The 20,074-nt window shown below is 32.9% G+C and overlaps 1 protein-coding gene across 2 annotated transcripts in view; it reads left to right on the plus strand.

Annotated features, from left to right (window-relative positions):
- Positions 1-330: 330 nt before the first annotated feature.
- The window catches only part of LOC135846909 (neuromedin-K receptor-like), a 129,939-nt gene continuing 110,195 nt past the window's right edge, over positions 331-20,074 (plus strand). The window contains exons 1-2 of one of the 2 annotated variants that reach the window (XM_065366271.1): positions 331-569; positions 780-963. The gene's annotated coding sequence lies outside the window, so the exon portion shown is untranslated. The remainder of the gene's footprint in view (positions 570-779; positions 964-20,074) is intronic. The other variant, XM_065366270.1, reaches the window with a different exon arrangement.

A 20,074-nucleotide genomic window follows, 5' to 3' on the forward strand; every position in this document is an offset into this window, starting at 1 on the left:
AGAATGAACCACCTCTACAAATATGGTTTGGCGGCATAGCAGTGCTAAACACTCTTCAATCCACCTCGAACAAATAGGTATCTATATTTTCCCTGCCTATCTCACCCTCCCCCCTTCCCACTCGTACATATGTTCGTACAAATCATTTCATCTCCAATCCTACGTATTTTCTCTCCTTCGTATAGGCTGTACATACGAGTATGTATTCGTCCTCAAATCGAAAAAAAAAGTAATTATCGTTGAGTTGGCGAATTGTGTGAAGCTTTTACGTGTATCTAAAGTGAAGGTGCGCGCGCAACTGTTTGTTATTTGATGAAGCTTTTGACGGTTTCATTCATACGGTGCTTTTCCTAGTACGCGTTATCCTGTTGAAACATTACGTGATTTTTCTTCGTAATTTCAATCGCTCGCGAACCTCGTTTTCGGTACGAAATACGAATTCGTAATTTTCAAGTTCACGTGGTTTTCCTCTTTTGGTTGTTTTTATTAATTTTTTTTTCAAATAATTTTTTTCAATTTTTTTTTAGGATAATTTATTTATTTTTTTTGAAAATCTTCGTTCGAAAAAAGTGAGTAAATTTTTGATGGAATTTTCTGAAAATTTTTCAAGCTTATTTTTTGTAATTATTTTTTTTCAAATATTTTCGTGTGCTGGGAAATAAGTATACCTATATGTTTGTATTTATGTACCTACCTATTCTGAATGCGAGAAAAATATTTTAAATATTTGGCCAAGCTATTTTGCCTTTACAGCATTTTTAGTGTGTTTTTTTTATTAGGTACGGTTATTATTCCATCCAGTCATGATATTCCAACAATTCGAGTGGATCGAAAGCAACATTAAAGATACATTAAAAAACGTTTTAAAAATTGAAAAAATTTATCCTTCAAGTGTATACTACGTTGCTGAAAAATATTTCTAGATTAAGACAACCATATACCAAAAATTCTACGTTAACCAAGGTTCGTATTTTTACGCATCATCTAGCAAATAGAAAAAAAAAGGTATCTACACCTTCATTACCTACCACAAAAAAAAAAAAAAAAAAAAACAGTAAAAAAACCTCAAAGTTTCCAAGAGTTTAATTGCTTTTACACGGATAGGCAGTTACGAACAAAGCCTCAACTTTAGTCCCATTACGTTGAAAAGTTTTTGTCGTGAGTCGTAAAACATCCATATGACTAATAGCATCGACGACTTTTTGCCAACAATTTGGAAAATCTGGTCAACTTTCACAAGTCAGCGAAAGAATTACTCGTATACGACAAGACGAGACGAGACGCGAAGGCGAAAATCTGTGTAAGTCGGCACGAGCTTCTCGGTCTCGCACCCGAAGAAAATAAATATCATCGTACATCTGGTAATCCAATATAAAAACCCTAAACGTCGTCTAATTTACGCCATGAAAATTATCCGTTCGTTTGCTATAGTATTGCCAGACTACGCGTGAATTCGTTCGTTTGTACGGAGAATTGGCAAAAACGACGCGACAACCTGAAACCCGACCGTTTTTCCAATTGCCTTGGGACTTGGAAGCAACAGAAAGTCGCATTTCGCCAATTTCACTTTTTTTATCGCGTGTTACAAAATTTTTCTTCAAGTTTTTTTTTCGCCTCTTTCGTCGTCTCGCTTTCCATTACACCATTCTAATCCCTCAGTATACGTCGCCAAGTCTATAATCAAATTCCGCACTTTTTTTTTTTATTTTGGACTCCATTTTAATTAATTTTTTAACCGAGAAAATTTCTACGTTTCACGAACCGAAAACTGTACCAAGTTTTGGTGAGAACTCGATTAATTTTTACCCAACTTTTTTCAATTCGTTTCTGTGTATTTAAGTCTCTCTCTCTCTTATGTCTCATTTCGTTACAGAAAAAATTAACATTTTTTTCCCTCTCCTGATACGTATGATGACGATGACGACGAAAGTCCAGTCGTGATAATTTCCCACGCATTTTTTACACGATGAAATTTTATTTCATCAATGGAACGTTTTTTCCATTTCCGTAGTTTTTTTTTGTGAATTTTTTACTGTTGCTGGATTACGTCAACCACACAACCACACATACATTCTTTCGCAGGTATGCGTGACGCCTCTTTAATGGGTTAAAACACCCCCATAACAAATTCACCTGATGTTACCGCTGCGTCGAGAGGTTCATTGTGTTGGATTTTTAAACCGAGCCTGGACCAAAAAAAAAATTACCGAAGAAAATGGCCAGTTTGTATTCCCAACCGCACGGTTACCTCTTATAATATCAAATCTCGTTTTATGTTCCAATGTGGGTAGGTATAGTTGGGTACAAATAATCCAAATTTAAACAAGATGTTTACTCGAGTCGATTTTGTTTATACCGATTGGACAAAGATGCTGTGACGTAAGACGATTTTTAAATTTGTGAGGAGGCTGTCACAGCCAAAAAAAAAAGACATTGGAATGTATTTCGACTAATTCTAAAGTTTTCTATTCCATCTCACATTAATACCTTAACACTTTGAGAATTTAAAAATACATAGAATTTTTTTAGGACCTTTTTAATGCAAGAGGACGAAATACTTACCTATGTTTATGCAGAAAAACCAATTTTAAAACTAATCAAAAAAATGAGTTTACGTGTATTTTTGAAAACAAAAGAATGAAAATGAAAAACGTTTTAATTTTTTTCTATACCTACCTACTTATAAAAGAATCTAAACCTATTAGAATGGATCGTGAAAAAAAATGTTGGAGGATTTTGATCAAATACAGCGAAGACCTTAGTTCGAGTTGAAAGTCTCTAAGAAAAAATTTCAGCTCCAGAGGTACATCTGGAAAGAAGATATTATAGGATCCAGATCCTCAAAGAGGGAGCATTTTTAAAATATCGTGGTTTTTAGCTTTGGCTCCTGCCCAACCTGTTTGACACAAAATTTTTAGAAACACGAATTTATCCTAAAATAAGCGATTTGTAAATTTTGAACCACTTAATAGAACCCTAAAAATGGCCTCGAATTTTTATGGAAATGGCTTAGGTCGACCAACAATCTCAAATACCACCTTGTAGAACTGGACTATTTTCACCAAAACAGGTTGGGTGGCTAAAGCGAAAACACACGTTGTTGTTTTTTTTTTTGAAAATTCCCCCTCTTTGAGGACCCATATCTCCCCTTCAAGCGCATCTCCGGAGCTAAACATTTTTCTGTACGACTTTCAACTCAAAATGATAGTCTTCACAGAATTTGATCGAAATTCCTTGGCATTTTTTTCTCGATGAGGCGCCACAGTGGTCCAAAATGAAGAAATAGGGATCGGCCAAAAATCGAATTTTAAAGCAAAATCCGTAAAATTTCCAATATAGTTTTTTTTTAGGTTGCTGAAGTCAATTTTGGCGTTTATTTTACCCCTGTCCTCAAAATGAGCCCTCAAAGGGGGAGGGGGTGATGCAAAATATGAAATTTTGATAAATCCGTGATGGGTATCGAAATACATGTGTTTTTTTTGGGTCACTAAAGTCAATTTTAGAATTCATTCTTATTGTAATTTGCATTTGAAAATATTTTTAAAAAATTTAAAAAACAGCACTTAGGCAACTTTGCATAGAAATTTTTTAAAATGGGGCAAGTTGGGGCAGAAAATTTTTTAAGCGTGTTTTTCTTTACATGCCATAGTACCTCAAGAATGTGATATTTCCCGCTGGTCTAGCTTGTTTTTTTTGTTTTTTTTTTTTAAATAAGAAGTTTTACCTCAGAAATAGCAAAAAAATTAGTTTTTTTTTTGTAATGAGCAGGGTAGAAACCAAAATATTTTGAAAAAAAAATGGAATCAACGATTTTCATACTCAAAAATGTCCATATTTTTATATAAACCCATAAAGTTTTGAAAAAAATTGAAATTGACATGTTTTACAGTATTTTGAAATTAGCAGTTTTTTTTTTGACTATTTTAGGGTACCTAAATTCAATCATTTTTGTAAGCAAGCAATATAATGGAAAAGTGTTTGAAATCACGGAAAGGGAAGTGGAATATAATGTAGAAAACGTCTACATAATTATTCGTATTTAACTTTTGAGGCTTTTATAATCTGAGGATTTTTTGAATTTTGGCCGCTAATTATTCATTTCGGACCACCGTGAGGCGTTACGTCATTCCTTAACTGTATTCGATGATTTTTCTAAAATTCTTCAGAAAAATACTTTGAAATCTGCCTCAATTTATTTTTTAAACTACTCTTTCTCCACACTGCCCAATTTTATTGATTGTTATGAAAGAGAATTTCATTACCTAGCTCGATAAAAAAAAAACATGTGTACATAACTGAGTCGTATAAAAAGTTTTTTAAATTTTCTAGAAAAAAATCGTTTGAAGTTGAAAATTTTTTGAAACTTGAAACTCCCATACAAAACATCATCAAATGGAGTTGGAAAGCCGAAATTCATTCTGCAAACTCGTCTCAATACGCTACTCATGAAGTCGATTACAAGCGGATTTCAAGTCATTTTGGAGCCTCCAGTGACTTTTTGAAATTTACTGGAGCCTCCATTAGATGCCTGAAACTCGAAATTTCCCTATTGAAACCACCTGCAGTCAACGTCATATCCTATTGAAATTAGTTTGCTTACATTCAACAAAAAAAAAACCAGAAAGTTGAGCAATCTTATTACATTTAACGAAAAAAACAAAATTTTTCAACATACAATTTAAAAAAATTGTAAATAGGTATTAACGAGTAGGTACTCTAAGCTTATACTTAATTAAATTCAATAAAAAAAATTTTCCTTTATTTTAAACAATTTTATGTGTACCTACCTACCTACCAATTTACCTACCTACCCATTTTGCAGAAATTAAACGTTTCTTTATTTTTTTTTACAATTTTCTCGTCAATTACAACTCAGTGGAGTCGTTTGCAAATATTTCGCATTAACGATGGCAAAATTTTGAAGGATAGGTATCATTCTCAAAACCGAGGAAATATTTTGGAACGAAACGGTGCCAAAGCTTCTGATTTTAAAAATTCGAGAAAATTTGCCAAAAATTAAGGAATTTTTTCAATTTTTCAAAGTTGGCAATAATCACCAAAGCATTGGACACACGTGCGTTCCAAAATATTTCTTCAGTCTTCTGAATGATATCTTTCAGTATATCCACAAATAATATGAAGTCATTTTTAACCCTTCTATAAAAGCTACATTCGAAAACGATACTCATATTGTTAATTTATTCGCCCCATAAGGGAGGGTGGGGGTGGGGGGTGCGCGCCCACTGCCCATTGGCTCGAAATGGGATTTTCAAGAAGTTGTTTAATTTTCTACTGTTTTTAGTGGTTGGATGATGCATGACCTTTCCAAATTGAACTTTTTTTTTCAATGTTTCCTCTCTCTTAGTCTCTGGTAAAAAATCTAGTTTTGAACTTATTTCAAAAAATGAGTTGTCGAGTAGGATAGGTACGTACGAGAATGTGATTCGGCTTGAAAGGTGAAAAGTTTTTTTTGAGTGATGTTTCAGAATATCCCAGTTGAACTTTTTGCCGAAAAAATAATTTTAGCCCTCTTATAGGGTATCTGTAATAAAGAAGTCAAAATTGAATCTGTACTGATTGAAATTTATGGTATACCTAAGTATGTGGTTTTACAGACAATGAAGCATCGATATTTACACAGCACACATTTTTCCAGATGCCAACATTTCGTGTAATAGTGAGGGTGAGGGGAAGTTAGAGGAGGGGGGAGGAGTGATTGTGTAGGTGTGTGCACTAACCAGCACTAACGAAACTGAGTCGAACTATGTGGGTTTTAACCATTTCAACGACGTTCTTCCCCTTTTTTCGTAAATCATTTCTCCGTACCCCCCACATATTTTTTAAAAAATGGGGGTGAAGGGGGCGTGCACTAACGTCGGGAATGCGTGCACTATCCAGCACTAACCTAGCACTAACCTTCTAGGTGGTTTTTAACCCCCTTCCGTGAATGGGTGGGTACCGCGTTTCCCTGTACCCCCCCACATGTTTTTTAAAAAATGGGGGTGAAGGGGGCGTGCACTAACGTCGAGGATGCGTGCACTAACCAGCACTAACCTAGCACTAACCTTCTAGGTGGTTTTTAACCCCCTTCCGTGAATGGGGGGGGTACCACGTTTCCCTGTACCCCCCCCCCCCCACATATTTTTTAAAAAATGGGGGTGAAGGGGGCGTGCACTAACGTCGGGGATGCGTGCACTAACCAGCACTAACCTAGCACTATCCTTCCAGGTGCTTTTTACCGCCCCTCTCAAAATGGGTGGGTAGGGGGAAATGTACCCTTGGAAAAGCGTTTTCCCCCGTCCGAAGTAGTCAATTTTGGTAGATTTTTTTCTCGTAATATATGCTCAAAGACGCCAAACTACTTCATCAACTTGAATTTGAACCAAATTCGTCTATTTTTTCTACCTATGTTTCATGATTTTTATTTGAAAAATTAGATCGCGCTATTTTTAGAACCCCTGACACCTCTTCTGAGTGACTTACAGACTAAAACTTATATCCAGACTCCGTATAGGTATAGGTATTTCAATTTCAACAAAATTAGAAATCTTCAGGAGTGGATAAAATTGCATAAAAATTGATTCGAATCACAAATCACATGCAAATTTTGACAATTTGAATCACTTCGAATCACCAATGTAAAGAATCGTTTGTGAAATGATTCAAATCACGAATCATATGAGTTTTTCGAATCGCGAATCGTTCGTTTCAAATCACGACTTGCGAATCGCAACCTTTTTGAAAAATCAAAATCACTGGTATCGTCCTCTCTTTGTTTTTTCTGTCATCAAATTTATTGAATCATAATTTACTTAATCGAAAAATGAGATCAAACATGTAATCAAAAAAGGCTATTCTTATCGAGTAAAAAAAGTTTGAAGATAGAATATCGAAAGAGGGAAAATGACTCGAATCACGAACACGAATCGTTGAAATTTTCGAATCACGAATCGTCACTTCATTTTGGCAATTCGAATCAATAAGAATCGTTTTAAAAATATGATTCTAATCAAAAATCTCGAGTGATTCGAAAAGTGTCCACTGTCCATTCATGGAAATTTTCGATCTTTCTTACTTATTATGGATAAGCACTTACTAAGCAAGTAAGTACCGTACATTTTTCCATAGTGGAAAATAATCATATCTGATGAAAATGAGTACCTAATACTTACCTCAGAAAAAAAATTGAAGGTTTCTAATTTTTCTGAAATTGATTGATATACCCATTTCGAGTTGATATTGGTCTGCAGAATATGAGTTCTGCTGAGTAGGACACCCGGAAGGAGTGTTATGTCATGGGTTTCCGAAATGGCGCAATCTAATTTTTCAAATAAAAATCATAAAATATAGGTACCTATAAAAATTGACGAATTTGGTCAAAATGAAGATTGATAGGGTAGTTCGATGTCTTTGACAATTGTATTTCGAGAAAAAAATTTTCAACCAAAATTGACCACTTAAGTGAGGAAAAACGTGTTTCCAAATAATGTTGGGGGCATGGGGCAGCAGGCACCACTGGAAAAATTCTGAAAAAACTATTAGCGGTATAGGAAACACATTGAAAAATCTGAAAATAATTTTTTGGACCCTTTTCCAGATTTTGGACTCCCCTTTACATTGATTCGAAGTTTTCAAAGTGGATTTTGAGGCCTTTGTTAGGGTGATTAAATTTGAAAAAAATCAAAGTCATTCTCATTACCCTTTAAATACCAAATTTCAAGTAAATCGACTAAAAAAAATGCATGCCGGAGATGGCCTAAAATCCCTGGAAATCACGTGGACGGAGTTGTCTCGATGGAAAACCGCTTGTGCACTCAAAAATCATTATTCCGTGGCACTAAATAGCACAAGAACCAAAATCCGAGTAAAAAAGGCAGTTTCATCACCCTACTTATTGTACTCACTCCACTGACCCGAAGAATTTTCCTAAAGATTTTTTCGTTCACAAAAAAAGGAATACCTAATCGATACCGTAGGAAGATATACCTACACGTAAAAATAAAAAAACTTTTGCCTCAGCTTGATACTTTCCATTCATTAATTAAGTTCTTTTTAGATAGAAGCATTAAAAATTAAGCAACTTTTGTAACAATTTTCCAGGTCAATCCCACATTTTCGGCATAGATACCTATTTCTCTTTCGTCACCAAGAAACTCTCTTAGTTACCTATATATTATTTGAACCGAATGTTAATATATTGCGTGAACGTTACGCGTTAGGTACCCTTAATTCAAAATACCCACGTGTGGGACATTACAAAAATCGAGCCTTTTAACCCCTGCCTACCTACGTCGAAATACCGTCTATTGTGTACGAGAGAATCCGTCGTTACAACAGTTTACAAGGAAATTAGCCAACTAAACAACGATACCTACCCACGGTTATTTTGGTTAATAAATTTTCGAAAATCTTGTCATCGCCACGCAACAAGACCTATTCCAGTTCCATCGTAATTTCCACACGACAAATTTCGCTCAAATTATCGTAGTATCGGATTTAAAAAATCATCAACTTCATGGAACATGTCTCAGACCGAAATGTCTGTGTTACGTAGTGTCGTTAATAAAATACCAAATCCTTCTGATTCTGACGTATTTAATAATTTATCTCAGATGTCAATTGAATGACCTCTTTGGCTTTATAATAGGACTTTGACGCCAGTTGAATGAACTATGGTACTCTGTTTACTGTAGATCCTTTTCTGTTTTATTTTTATCCTGTATAGGCATCTATAGCATTTGTCACAGATGGCAGAATGATCTTTTAAAGCGAAATATAAATAGTTTTTGGTAAATAATTAAATAGACACTGATCAAGAATAAATTTTCTGCACTAATGAATAAAATAATTTTTTTCAATTTTCAAAATTTTGTAACTTATTTACCAATCAACTAGTTTTTTTATTTCATATTTTGAAGCATAATCTACTCAAAAACAAAATTTAAAAAAACGAATGGAACCCACAGGTTTACAAAGGAAATCAAAATTAGATACAAGAATCACTGCTGTGAGAATACCATAAACGTGCTAATCAATGACACCTCTGATGGGCAGGGGTAAAAGGAAACCAAGATTGCTTAAAAAATTCTATCATCGGATGCGGTTTTGCTCGCTTTAACAGCGAGCTAACGACGTTGAAAAATTACCACCTCTCCGAGTTCACTGTCGTTGAAAAGATTAAACCTTATAAAATAATCCGACGCGTAGCCGAATAAATATTTATTAAAACACGAAAACCGTTTAAAAGCTTCCCAAATAACTTTACCTCGACCGTTATTTTGCCTTCGTTGAGCCCGAAACTTATCTAAGCTCCGGTTTCAAAAAGAAAATGTTTTTTCTTCTTTTTTTTAATGATATCGCCGGCAACATTTGTTACAAACCGTAGACCAAATACCGATAATGGATTTAGAAAAGGGTGATTTTTTACCCTACCTATTACGCAGCTTTTAATAGTTTTAAAATCGAAATAAATCTCGCGAGTTGCAATTTATTCGTACGTTTCACCTTTTGTTCTTCCTGGTCTGCTAGATTTTCGGCGGTAATTCTAATTTTTACATTATTACCGCGTCGATTTTGTAATATGGGATGTTTTTATGACGGTTATTTCGATTACGCAACGCGTACTACCTATATCCATATCCGTTCTATTGTCAATTTTTACCATCCAATGTCGTAAAGACTATAAAAAAAAATGTTTTCGTTGTTTTATTAGACCGAATTTATTTTCTACGACCGGCTTAGAAATTTTCGAAAGAATTCGTCGTAGCGTTTGTTCATTTTCGATTTCCAAACATGTTTTTTTTTCTTCTTTCTTGCGAGTCTTATATCTACGTACGCATTTCATCTACAGAATGTTCGCGTGAACTTGAGATATTTTTCATGGCGATGAGAAAAACAAGCCGAAGAAAAAAAAAGGAAAACATCCTACGACACATTTTACATCCAATCCATCAGTGCCTAAGCAAAGGAATGTCCACCTGTCGCAGATCTTCCATTTACTCATTTATACCAACAATACAACGTACTAACGTCGAGTACCTACTACACGTTATAATACCATCAAATTCGAGGCAAAGGCTGCATAAAACCTTTCCTCGCCGATATATCGTTACACTGCCAAGCTTTTAGACAGACAAAGCGCATCTACTCCGGTAAATAGTATCGTCAACTGTTCAAATTTCAACCTAATTTGAATCGTATTACTCTCTATAGCTTTACTTACTCATGTACCTATACCCAGTACGATGAGGTTGGTAGAGAGGTAGTCAACCAATTCAATTTAACACACGAGTATGTCCGAGACGCCTATTTATTACATCTTGGGGCGAATATTTGTCCACTTGCAAGGAATTTCTATAGGTACATTATTCAAAACGCGGATGTTGACATAATTGCCTATTGATACGTTAACACGGGTTACCTTGATGAGATAATATTCTGGCTTGCAATACAATTACGTGAGAGGTTAATTAGTTGCCTATATATTTTGTTGAAAGGCACGAGCGCCCACATGCGGTGCTGCTGGTGGTTGTTTCAACAGCGACGACAATGTTGGAACTATATCCTGATCGTCTTTTTTGGTAGGGTAGGCGATTGTCGACAGTATTATAGAATATTTTTTTTCTTTACTTCACGACGAGGTAAAGTAGCGCAGTATTTTATCGGTTTTTTCCAAAGTATTTGCTTTTTGAAATATTTAGGTAGGTATATACCCATAATGATCATAGTTGGAGAATTTTTTTGTGTAGTGAGTGAAAGAAGAAAATTCATTGTGTGCATTGAAACTTTCAAAGAGGTTTTTTTGACGTTGTTATAAAGAATAATGGACTTATACATGCTCCGACGTTCTGGTTTCTTTAGTTGATAATACGCCTGTGTATACTTGAGCTTTTTATTTTTTTTTTATGCATAAATGTTGAAAGGCTGGTTTGTATTTTGAAGGTTTCTAACATGGCTTTTGCATAAAGTACTCGCAGGTAGAAAATCATCAAGGTTGTTTGGATTTGGAATTTTTCATGTGATCAGTGTTGAGTGATAAGGACAAAGTTAGATGGTTTTAGTAGTTTTGAATGACAATACTCTGTACCATTAATGAAATTGAATGGTGGATTTCGAAATTGATTAGTATCATTTTTTAAAGGCGAGACTCGTTAAAATTGTGTGTTTTTTTTTTTTTTTTGGTTAAAATGTTGATCAGAGTTGATTAATTTTAATAAAAATCTTGATAATTATAGTTCGATAAAAGATGATCTACTTGAGTAAAAATTCTGATTTAAGCTTTACAAGACGTCATCAATTTTGATGAAAAACTTTGTAGTTTATTAACAAAGTTGATTAATTTTGAAGAACATTTTAATACCTAGGTACTCGTAATGTACCGAAGTAATCAAAGTTCATCAATCTTGATGAAAACCTTGATTACTACAAAGTTTGATCAAAGTTGAACAATTCTGAAAAAAAATTGAAATATGGATATACCTACCTACTTTGATCAACGTTGATCTATATTTTGAAGAAGATGTCCATACCTACTCATAGTTTGGTCAACGTTGATAAATTTTGATAAAAATCCTAAAGTTGCTTGATCAAAGTTGATCAATTTTGAGGAAAATCCAAATATATTTTGATCAAAGTGTCGGTAGTTAAATCAAAGCTTATGAATGTCGATTAAAATATTGACATGTTTGATCAAAGTTGATCAATTTTTATGAAAATTTTAGTTCAGTTGAGTCAAAGTTGGGATCAATTTTGTTAAAAGTCTTCACATGCAGTTTGATCAAAATTGATTAATTTTGAACAAATTATCAAGATTTTAATCAAAATGATTACTTAAATCAATATTTTCTTAAAACTGATCAACTTTGATCGAACCATATCAAGATTTTTATTCATCGAAATTGATCAATGATCAACTATATAAGACTATAATATCAAGATTTTCATCAAAATTGATCAGATTTGATCGAATTATCTTATTAAAATGTTCATTAAAATCGATCGACAATTCCACAGTAATCAAAATACAATTCAAATTGCTTCCATATTGATCGGGATTGACCACACTACATTCAGGTATCAAAATTTTCTTCAAAATTAATCAATGATGATCAAACTGCATGTATTAAAGGCTTCTAACAAAATTGATCAACTTTGACTCAACTTAACTAAAATTTTCATCAAAATTGATCAACTTTAATCAAACAACTTTAGGATTTTTATCAAAATTTAGGACATCTTCTTCAAAATACAGATCAACGTTGATCAAAGTAGGTATACGCATATTTCAATCTTTTTCAGAATTGATCAATTTTGATCAAACTTAGTAGTAATCAAGGTTTTCATCAAGATTGATGGACTTTGAGTACTTCAGTACTTACATTACGAGTAGGTACCTATTAAAATGTTCTTCAAAATTAATCAACTTTGATAAACCACAAAGTTTTTCAAAAAAAAAATCTTGATATGGTTCGATCAAAGTTGATCAATTTTAAGAAAATATTGAATTAGGTAATCATTTTGGTGAAAATTTTAATTATTTCAATTTTAGTGACAATTTTGGTAAACTTTATTTTTGAAAAAAGGGTAAATTTTGATGCAAATTCTGAAGAAAATAGTGATATGTAGGTAGGTACTAGGTACCTATTGTGTGATGAACGTTGATCAATTTTGAAGAAAATTTTGATACCCATGTCCCATAGCGTGTTTGAAGTTAATCAATTTTGATGAAAATCCTGATGTAGTTTGATCAAAGTTGACTAATTCTGATGAAAACTTCAATCTGGCTTGATTATTATAAAATTGTTATCTTATCTATGATTTGATAAGAGTTGACTTTTTGATGAATCATAGTTGAACCGTTTTGATGAAAATCTCAATTGGATTTCGATAAAAATCTTGATTGTTTGATCAAAATTGAGCTATTTTGATGAAAATTCTAAACAAATCTTGATAAGGTACTCTATAATGAAATCAATGTTGATTGATCGAAGAAAATTTTGATATCCGTAGTCTGATCTAAGCTGATCGATTTTAATGAAAATTGTGTAATGGTCCGAATGATTTGATCACAGCTGATTAATTTTGATAAAAATCATGATAATTAGAACAAAGTTGATCAATTTTGATCGGATTAATTTCGACAGAAATCTTAATTGTTGGATCAAAGTTGATCAATTTAAAAAAAAATTGTGATATGACTATGAGTAGGAAGTTTCATTAATGTTGATCAATTTTGTTGAGAATTTTGTTATAATTACTTAATTTGATCAAAAAATATGATCAATTTTGATGAAAATCTTGATAATTATAGTGTGATTAATAATGTTGAATAATTTTGAAGAAAATTTCGATGCTCAATTTAGTATGATCAAAGTTGATTAATTTTGATGAAAATATCAATAAGGTAAGATGCATATTGTTCTTATCGTAGGTTGATCAATTCAGATCAAATGTGATATTTTTGTGTCCATCCACCTTACTTAGTGTGAAAATTGAACAAATTAGATAAAAAATTATTATAGGTATTTATAATTTTGATCGCCCTTAATTAAATGGATGTCATTCTATTATAATTTTTTGATCTTTTATGCAGTCATTCAATGCTTGATTCGACTTGATCAAACTAGGCAAGTTGGATTGACATAATAATATCACATATGATCTGAATTGATCAAACAATACCAGGATCAGTGCATTTACTTGTCTTGTTCTTTGATATAATTTTATGCATACTCATGTTTAAATTTGTATCGAAAATTGTCAATTCCAGTCAAATTACATCAAGTAACCAGAAAGCAGATAATTTGTATGCACCTGTTTACACTTTCAGTAAACTTAGAGCCTAAAGCAGAGAAAATTGCTCAAATTAAACAAATTTCTCAACAAAAAAAATACCTACAAAGCTAATGAACATTTCGCTTATTCCATTATTCCTCAGCGGAAAATTCACCAAGCACGTTTCCATCCATTGAGAATTCCACCCCATTATAAGCTGAAATTAGAAAATTCTTTATTTAGCTTTTTGGATATTAAACATTGCCATTATTTAACACGTTAGATACCCCATTTTAAATTTACGTTCGTTATGCAATTTTATAATAAAGTGTGCAATTTGATAAGGTGCACGTGAACTAGATCGTATTTATCGTTCACTTTATAGCGTTAAATTACCGGGCAAATTACTTCTCGCAGTTTGTTAATTACCTTGGAAAGTTATATATATTTTTTTTTGCAAGTATTCATGCTTTAGTAAAATTATAAACAAAAGTTACCAAAGCTGCGTTCTGATTACAGCGAAGTGGCGCTCTGAGCTGGTTTCAGAGTAATTACCCAACATATAAAAAGATTCCCTTTATGACGATGAAATTTATGGTCTTGTTGGCAGCTTTCGAGGCTTTATTGAACGAAAAAATTTACAGTCTTGGAGGAAAAATTCTACCAAGTCGTAAGAAAAAGAGAAATTTGTGGGTGGTTTGAAGTATTTCGACCAAAATATAAGGCTGACAAAATCAATGAATATTAAGGGTACATAATACGTGTGTTTAGGACTCACTTGTGTACAATGAACATGTATGCCTCAAAAACGACCTTGCAGCAAGAACTTTAAACCTACTGTAACATTAATCATTCTGCAGTCGACTATTAATAATTTTTTTTGTCATTTTGGACCAACAACGCGCAGATATTGTACAAGTTTAGATTAGAATTTAGCCTTATATATTATTTTCTTCGTCTCGGCCCGTTTTAATAATTCCTTCGTTTGCAGATTAAAGGTAGGTATACGTAGGTTCAGGTACATTCTGGTATATGAAAACGTGTTAATTTTCAATCACAAAGCGACAACCATGTGTTCTTTACATTGTGTAACCAGTGTAATTTCTATTTTCAATTTTAACCCTTTGTACGTGTTCGCGTTTCGGCTCAATCATAACCCAGTCTGGAGAACATACGTGCTCAAAATACACAATGTAACTTGCAATGGTTTTCATAATCGTGACCTAGACCTATTCGCCAAAATTTCTATCAAATAATACAGCTAAATTGTTCGAAGAAAGCGTGCCAAAAAACCCACAGATTTCTTAAGTTCGGTTTTGAAAACTCTTTCACGTAGGTGAGAAAAAAACTAGGTACCCAAGAATTGAGAAAAAAACTAGAATTTGAAATTGTGGGAACGTATCTAGCAGACTTTATAATACTAATCAGTGACATGTTTTGACAACTCCTTATTGGCGTGCCTTTAATTAACCCATCCGTAAAAAGGTTCAGCCATTTTTGGCACATATTCGTCGTTTTCCAAAGCATAAAAATTCTCACCCTTTTTAATGGAATCTCGTAATGTCAGAAAATTCCAACATCTTGGCTTAATTCACGTGTTAGATTTACAAAAAAGCTACGGCAGATGACAGTTGAACGTCAAAATGTCGCTTCAATCTTGTATTTTTTTTCCACCATCTAAATAAAGGTGTTTTCTTCCTCTTTTTGCGATAAAAAGATATAAAAAATACCGCTTTAAGTGCATTTGAATAGAATAATTTGTTGCTTGAAAATGAATATTTAAATTTTACAACTTAGCCGTTTTCCTCATCGCGGAGTTCGTTCCGCGTTTATATGGTTTTTTATTTTTTCATTTTTGAAAAAAAAGAACTTTTATTCCACATAATTGCATCTTTTTGAACAGAATAATTTGACGTTTGAATATTTTAAAATGATATTATTTACTTTAATTTTCTTCTTTCCAACTTCGAACGAATTTTGTTTTTTGAAATACCTACATACCTACACCTACCGACTCACTTCCTCGACGTTGCGTTGTGTTCTAATTTTACTTATAGTCTTTTTTATTTATTTTATTTTTTTAATATCATCGCCAAGGTGTAGTTACGTAAATGCTAAAAATACGTGAATGAATTTTCGTTTATGGAATTCTTCGCGAGGAAAACGTTGATTCGCGCGGTTTGAGAATTGCCCGCATTATACATACACCTACTTGCTCCATGATTTTTATTTTCAGTCAAGTTGCGGAGTGTGTCGATAAACTCGCAACTTATTTACGAGATACTTGTTGGCGTTAGATGGTGTGATATTATGAAATTGGTGAACTTGTCTTGAAACAATTCTAGGATTTCTTCGATAACGTTTCTAAAATTGGATTTTAGTCTATTCGTATACCTAATCTTCAATACATATTTTCAATCAAAACTTTAATGCTTACGTATCAGCCCACCTTTGAATGAAAATACGACAGAAAATGTGCTGAAAGAAAGAACAAAATATGTTTTTTTTTTTGTTTTTTGTGGGTGTTTATAAGTAATTACAAGATTATTGCACCCGTAAAATAGGGGGTTTAGATTGTAGCGAACGGTAGGGAAGGAAGACTGTAAAGATCAGTTCATTTTTACACCAACATTTTATATATTTTTTTGGTGGGAGGAGGGGGAGAAGGACGTCAAAGCTCTGCGAACGAATTAGCTCCAAATTTAACTATGTATGTACGTAGGTACGAGTAATTTTGAGAAATAAGCCTTCAAAGTTTGAAAATCTTACAAGAAATCATAAAAATGGAAAAACAGGCGGCTTCCCGATGGGGTGGAGGGAGTGAGAGAGGGCATTTGAAAAGAAATATTGATTACCCACTTCATTAACCATCAAAAGAAATTCGTGAAACGATGAATTCAACCGAAATCGGAGAATCCAATTTCACTTTGCGTTCCAGTTGATAAGTTTCTGTATTTACGGCGAACTGGTTATGCAAATATATTAACTTATATGTATTTTTAACCCGACGCTTGCAGGAACGGGTTTACGTTTTGTCAGCAGCAGTAATTTTTCCTAATTATAGCCAACTTTGGACCATAAATGCAAGAGATTGCTATAAATTGAAGAAAATTTTTTTTGCAGTTTTGATTGAACGGATTTTGAGAAATATTGTCGTCAAAAATGATAAGTTCAAAGTTGAAATTTTTTAAAATGAAATCTCAATTTTCAAAATTTGCAAATTTTACCTCCTCTATGTTTACCGATAGTTTTTTAATGAATTGCTACTAATTTTTTTGGTTACTTTCTGGTAATTTTTTAGTTGATTACTTATTGGTCATTTTCCTGATTCCTGATTAATAAATCAATGGCAGTTTTCTGGTAAATTACTGGTAATTTTCTGGTAAATTACTGGTAACTTTCTGGTAAATTTCTGGTAAATTTATGGTAATTTTCTGGTAAATTTATGGTAATTTTCTGGTAAATTTATGGTAATTTTCTGGTAAATTACTGGTAATTTTCTGGTACATTCATGGTAATTTTCTGGTAAATTTTTTAGTAATTTTCTGGTGAATTTCTGGTAATTTACTGGTAATTTTCTGGTAATTTTCTGGTAAATTTCTGGTAATTTACTGGTAATTTTCTGGTAATTTTCTGGTAAATTACTGGTAATTTTCTGGTAAATTACTGGTAATTTTCTGGTAAATTACTGGTAATTTTCTGGTAAATTACTGGTAATTTTCTGGTAAATTACTGGTAATTTTCTGGTAAATTACTGGTAATTTTCTGGTAAATTACTGGTAATTTTCTGGTAAATTACTGGTAATTTTCTGGTAAATTACTGGTAATTTTCTGGTAAATTACTGGTAATTTTCTGGTAAATTACTGGTAATTTTCTGGTAAATTACTGGTAATTTTCTGGTAAATTACTGGTAATTTTCTGGTAAATTACTGGTAATTTTCTGGTAAATTACTGGTAATTTTCTGGTAAATTACTGGTAATTTTCTGGTACATTTCTGGTAAATTACTGGTAAATTTATGGTAATTTTCTGGTAAATTTATGGTAATTTTCTGGTAAATTCATGGTAATTTTCTGTTAAATTTTTTAGTAATTTACTGGTAATTTTCTGGTAATTTTCTGGTAAATTACTGGTAGTTTTCTGGTAAATTACTGACAATTTTCTGGTAAATTACTGGATTTTTTTTTGGTAAATTACTGGTAATTTTTTGTAAGTAAAATAATAATAATTTTTTGGTGAATTCCTAGCAATTTATTTGTAAATCACAAGTAATGGTCGGTTATATTATATTTAGTAAAGGTAATAGGAACCGTCAAACTCCCTAATTTCGCATGCTACCATGTCTAAATTTTGGACACAACTTTTCAACTAGTAAAAAGTAAGTGAAAACAATGAAACGGGAATATATTTTTTATACATTTTCTGGTAGAAAATTGTTCATTTTTCATTTTGATTTTGTTTTTATCGATCAAAAATCTGATGTCCGAAATTAGGACGATTGACAGCACTGGTGATTTGGTAATGTGGTAACTTTTGGTAAATCTCTTCACAAAGTTGAGCTTATTTTGTTGATTATTTATTGAAATTGGTTTTTGGAAAATTTTCAATACTGATTTGTCAGCTTGAAATTTTCATGAAACTTTATGCAGGTTTTTGATGCGTCCAAATAATTATGAAAAAATTACGAAAAATTGATTCTGCGAGTATACCTACCTACTTGCATGCAAAACGTATACCATTTGCAACACGAAACCAGTATAAAAAAGAGAAGGAAACAACGAGTTAGAAATAAAATAAATTATAAAAATACCACTTTTAAAAAACAAACAAACATACGCATAGCACGTAAGTATATCAATTTGGCAAATTATAAAAAAACAACCGTTTGAAAACACCCTTATTCCTTCATTCGCAAGCGGCGAGCTTGCTACAAAACCTCAACCACTTTCCAGCTCCGCGAGCAAATATTACAATAGGGATGAAAAAAATTCGCGCTTACGAGGAGCAAGTACGAGTAACATCGCATTGTGCCATGTCGTCGGGGGTAATATCAACGTCATAAATTCAAACGCAATTAGAATTAAAATGCGCGATATTTCGCCAATTAACACGTTCCAAAACGTAGTTGTAGTACACGACGAAATTATTATGACTTCAATTATGAATCTAAACAATTAACTATTTTCCGGCGGTTTGTTTTTTCGCCGGTATAACGCGGAATAGAAATTAAATATCGTTTTGTTTTCTTTAACGACCATCGCACTGTAACCGCATTTTCGCGTCGACATGGAACAAAAGCCCCCTTTAGGGCTAACGTACCAGTAATTCGGCCAAAATACTCGTAATATATCTACGTGATCGTATATTAGACGTAAATTACGAGTATCGGATCCTCCAAGACAGCAACTCCTACGGAACTGTATAACTCGTAACTCTATAGGAAGTCAGGGTCTAGGTTTATAGGCCGGATATGCCATCGCGAGCTTTTACTTTTCTTCAGCCTACAATTTGAAAAATGTTCGCCTATTTTAAACTTTATTATTACATCGAGTTTCCAATTCGAGTGTTGGCATGTTTTTCAAGTTCGTTAAAAGATAGCTGTTCGTATGTAGCAGACTGAGCAAGAAGTTAATTTTTTAACCCTTGACACTTCTTGTTCCTGGCAAAAGTAATCAACAGACGTTCTTTTGAAAGATTAAAACAAATAATTCTTCGAAGAAAACATCACCATCGCGACGTAGTGTTTTTTCCTATTTGTAGAGAAAATAAATCTTCAAATACATATTGACTTCGTATGAAGCGCAACCAAAATAAATACTGTTTACAAAATAATGTTCGAGAGAAGTTCAAGAAGTTTAGGTTGGTTTTTGTCATACATAGAATGGGTGGTTGTAAAGCTGGTTAATTCGTTGTTGAAGTGGTGATGGGAGGGAGGAGGGAACTATGTCTCAAGCACGTGACTTCATGAAACGAGTATTTATAATTCCTCAAATTTTTGGTGGAAGTTATAAACTTTATAAGCACCACTTTGAAAACCCCTCAACTCAATCTCTGCTGACTTTCTGAACTGAAACTCTGTTTAGACGAGTATACCTATCAAAACGAATTCCTTTCACTCATTTTCATCAAAGTAATATTTTCCTATTTTGAAAAATATACCCACGTTTATCCTACCATGTGCCAACGTTTTTTGAAAAGAATTGGTCAAAAACCGCCAATTTTTTTGCTGATTAAATGTTAGATACATAATCTTAAGATCTTTTTTAAAATGAGTAACATAAGTAGGTATATATTTGTCAAA

Source organism: Planococcus citri, chromosome 5, assembly GCF_950023065.1.
Source record: "Planococcus citri chromosome 5, ihPlaCitr1.1, whole genome shotgun sequence".
NCBI classification, from domain to species: Eukaryota; Metazoa; Arthropoda; class Insecta; order Hemiptera; family Pseudococcidae; genus Planococcus; species Planococcus citri.